Below are 5,000 nucleotides of genomic sequence, written 5' to 3'. Positions count from 1 at the left end.
ACTGGGGCTAGGCAGATGATACAAAACGTTCTTGGCACGAAAGCTTCTCGAATCTTCGAAACTGATGCAAAATCACATGCAAAATGTGCAATTCCCACGTGGGACTTGACAAAGATATACGCTACAAGACGAGTCTGTTAAAAAAAAAAAAAAAGAAAGACACTACTCGATTGAGACAGAGGCTGGGCGACAATTAAAATTTACATGTTTTGACAACAACGCAGAATTCAAAGCTCGCTTGCTATCAAACGCGCTGACAGAGTAGGGAAGCAAACGGATCTCGCAGACCCTCTAATCTCACACTGTTGACATAAAAGTTAAACATTCGTAGTTCCCAAAAGACAAAGATCTCTCTCTTTTTACGTTATATATATATATAGATATATATATATATATATATATATATATATAGTATATATATATATATATATATATATATATTCTTTTACATTAAGTAATGCGAAATCTGAACACACATTTAAAACATCCTATTCTAAGCTATCTAGGAATCTGAAAAAATGGTACACAATCTACAAGCATTTCACAGAGGGAAAACATGCATTTTGAAAGTAGCAATATAAAATAATATATATATATATATATATTATCATATATAGATATATATATAATAATATATATATATATATATTCTTGCCCGCCCTAAGCCCAAATAAAATATAGGGAGGTAGGAAGGACACACCCTGCGGTTGGAAGTAATCCAGTTAATCCTAACCCTTATAAACACATGTACACATAATATACCTTCCCAGAGTAAACAAAATCGGGTTACTGATGAAAATCCCGCCAAATCCCCCAAAATAATCTCCTCGTTTACTGCTCATCGGGGATGGCGGATCAGTCTATGATAAGGCTTCCTTTTTCAAAACCTATGAATGGACCCCCCCAAACCCCCCCCCCCACCCCCCCCCCCACCTCGGGTCACCTCCCCGCCCTTTCATCCCACCCCCTCGCCCACCCACCACCAATGAATCTAGTATCATGTGGATTGCTCTGCAAATGATTCTCTTTCTGTGTTGTTCCCTCTTCCCCAAAGTAATCAAGTGCTCAGTTATGTAAAAAATAACAAATGTTGTCAGACATTCGTTTAATTACTTTTTCAGGCTTTGGTAGTTTTCCTGTTTATATCTTTAATCGGAACATTTTATTTTTGGTTTCTGCTTTTTTCTATATTTTATGATTTATGACGCATAGGCCTATTCCGTTTCAGTTTAAGATATTTCAGAAGATTAATCTTAATTTAAAGGAAATTAAATTGTTGTTTACAAAACAGAATAAACCACCAAATTAGGCCATTTGGGTCATTGAGTACTTACGCCAAGTCGGCCTGGTTTCCGAAAACACCCATGTCCTCAGAGGAACCACTTCCACGACCTGAGAATGGACCCGATCCTCCGAAGGGGAGCCTTCATGTCATAAGTGACCGAGTCCTCATAAGGGCCTCGTCCTCAACCTAACGGGGAATCCGGTCCTTCTGAGGAATAACCAGCACTTCCTCCAAGGCAAACTCAAGACACTGACACTAAACTAAACAGTGTTAGGTGAGATTCGGATAGCACTCTCTCTTTAATAGTCTCTAACTCTTTCCTTTATTACATATATTGCTACTTGATACAGAATGATAAGAATTTGACGACAACCTTAGAGAGAGGCATTCAATAGATGCATGAAAGGATGAAGTACTAAATGCTGAGCTTATAATTATTTTTTTTCTTCATTTCTTTTTTGTCAAAGAAATTGGAAATTTAGCTAATTCTCCAAAAAATGCATTTTCTGCGTACGACCAATGGGCCTTATTCTCAGATCTGAATAAATGCATCCCTTGAGTCCTTAACTTTGTATTAAAGAACCTGATGGAATGCCGTTGGTGAGGTATGACCACAATTAGCCACTTCATTATACTTATATGGATAAAGAGAGAGAGAGAGAGAGAGAGAGAGAGAGAGAGAGAGAGAGAGAGAGAGAGAGAAATGTATAGTCAATCACAGCTTCTTTTTACTATTTAAAATTCTTATTCACGTGTCCTTCATAATGACCTACTTTATTGCATTACGAGAATTCATATTACTTTCAATCGATTTATATAACTTTAATTCCCGAAGGTTGAAATCATTTTTGTTTTTAAGATATCTGAAAATTCATTAACAGTGAAACATCGCTCGATAAATCTGGTTAATGGAAAGTTTTCCAATGAGTGGGTGACAGAAATAATTGTTAATTATTATAGAAGCATTAATACTGATCAATATACTCGGGAAGGTGTATAGTAAGATCTCAACTTAACTTCAATAGACAAGATTATGTAAATATATAAATTATTATAAGGGGAGCTTGTAATAGATGCTTTTATTCAAGAATTTCTAATCACGTCTGCATGTCTTTGTAATAATAATCTAAAATAATGAAATAAAATTTAACTGTATATATATATATATATATATATAATATATATATATATATATATATATATATATATATATATATATACATATACATATATATATATGAATAATTATCACATCACCGTGATTCATATAAATCATTCGAGCTACAAATGTCCTTTAATATCTAATTCGCTCTACCTCGGAATTGATATATTTTCATATATGTACCGAAGGGGAATTTTTTAGTTGATAATAATTTCGTCCCCTCATTGGATCGAACCACCATCCTGCGGACAGGCACGAAATCAGGACCGACAAAGACACCAATTCGACTAGCAGTGAGGCTATAAGTTTATACCGATTCTGACCTTACAAATCACCGTAGAACTCGGTTTTTCGTAATTAGAATCGATATGAAACCCCCTCTACCATGTTAGCCAATTCTTTCTTTTGTTTTGTCTGTCGTTCGCCTGTTCTTTACAGAAAACGGCCGACGTCTTCCTCCGAAAGCGCAGGAGTTAATTAAAGCAGGTCATCGTGAAGACCTCCTTCTGAGTCCAAAACGCTCCAGTTCAGACAACGCCATCTTGAATTGAGAAGGCCAGAGAGACCCGAGCACGAGTCATCACCAGACGTCAGAGTCTGGCCATTCGTTTCCATTCACAACTTTGTATTTTTGGTGGCATTCATCAGTTATTTGCAGAATATATAATTATTGTGTAAGTTAATTATGTTTTACAGTCTTTTGCATCATTAGTATCCTCTGGACCTGGTTAATATGATAAAATATGAAGGGAAATCAGTGCAAAAACAGTAATGACAAAGTTTATTCACAGAAATGAGTATATAATACATTTTTATATTTAGAAAAGAGGCCAAGAGCACAAAAATGCTCACAAAAGATGCCTCCCTCTTTAGGAAAAGTATAAGTGCTATATACAAAATAAATATTCACTATAATTTACAGCAATTGTTCCTCTGAATCTTATTTCTACAGTGTATCCAGCTTTCTCGTTTTTATCAAATTTTTCCAATTTTTAATATTTTCATTATTTTTCTTACAATAATGGTTTAGTAGAGCATTGGAGGAAACAAATATCAGCATTTAAAAAAAAACTTCTATGCTATGTCCAGTATCACAATCATTTAGAGGTAAAAAGGCATCTTTATCAGCCATGACAGTGAGTGAAATGTCCGTGGCCAAGTTCTTCTGCTACATTGATTTGATAAAATAAGGACACTGTGATAGTTTATTAATAGTTATATAGTTAAACAGAATTACATTTACTACAAATTCATGCGGATAAGGAAGACTTCCTCTGTTTATACCCTAAATATAACTGATAATTGTCTGGTAAGCTATCTTTTGTTTCTTGTCAAGTAAGTGAATCTTTACAGGAGCTACAGTTAAATTTTTTCACTACAGCATACACACAGTAGCCAGCAAGGTATGATATAACCGCGAAAAGATCCATACATTTATCAACATCATCTTGACTGTCATCAATATCAAAGGAATCGTTATTTCCGGACTCATGCACTCCCAGTTTGTTTCTTCGAAGATCTTCAGTTCGATGTCTTTATTATTAAAAGCTATTCTGAGAACAGACATTAACCTCGGTTTTTTTTTTTTCACACTCGAACACTTGTCGTAAGGAAATATAATTGCAGCCAGCAAGTAGACGATATTTACCAAATCTATTTTCAAGTTGATGGGTTTGAAATTTTCCTGGTATGACATATTTTATTTTCAATTTTTCTACACAGTATTTTATTTTTTTCTATAATTGCACTACTATGAGATTCAGGGTCTCTGTAAACGGTTTTTTGGACTTTGCTCCTTGTCAAAGCATCGGATGTAGCTGAAAGTTGACATATGTATATTTTACAACCACACACAAATTTTGTCAGCATTATCAATAGCCTAAACCCGATAGTTTTAATTTTTATAGAGTAAAAAATGATCTAGCGACGCCATGGCAATGATTACGAGCCAAGAGTCGAAAACATTCATTACGTAAGCACGGTAAACAAACACCTTTTGACGAAATGTTGCCCCGCCCATCCACCAGAAAGAAACTCCATCGGCTCTGAAACCCAAAGACTTTATGAATGGCGGAGCGATACATAGATGTGGGTGGGGTATCAGTGCTAGCGTAGTAATACTACTGTAGCAGTAGTGCCGCAACAGTATAGCAGTAATATACATGAATTAAACGTTTAGGCCAACTGCTGGGATCCTTGAGGATTATTTAGCACTTCTTACAACTACTCGAGAAAATTAGTTTTATAGCCAGAATTTAAATTTTCTAATCCAACAATGCCCATGGTTATCCTGAACTTATAACGAGGCGAAAGTGGGTGGAGCCTCATGAAGTCATAATTCAGACGATAATTATTGGTGAAGGTTTAAGAAAGCCAAAATACGGAACCGGCTATTTTTTTTTCAATAAATAGGTAGATAGCCAATAAATAAAAATTGCTTGACATTGGATATAGCAGTTATCAAATCAAGCTTGTCTACTAGTTTTTGATAATTACCAACTATTCCCTACATCTTGTCAATCTGATTGTGACCTATAAAGTAGACTGTAATTT

The sequence above is a fragment of the Macrobrachium nipponense genome, chromosome 38, assembly GCF_015104395.2.
Source record: "Macrobrachium nipponense isolate FS-2020 chromosome 38, ASM1510439v2, whole genome shotgun sequence".
Classification (NCBI taxonomy): Eukaryota; Metazoa; Arthropoda; class Malacostraca; order Decapoda; family Palaemonidae; genus Macrobrachium; species Macrobrachium nipponense.
Note: the sequence above shows the minus strand (reverse complement) of the source record.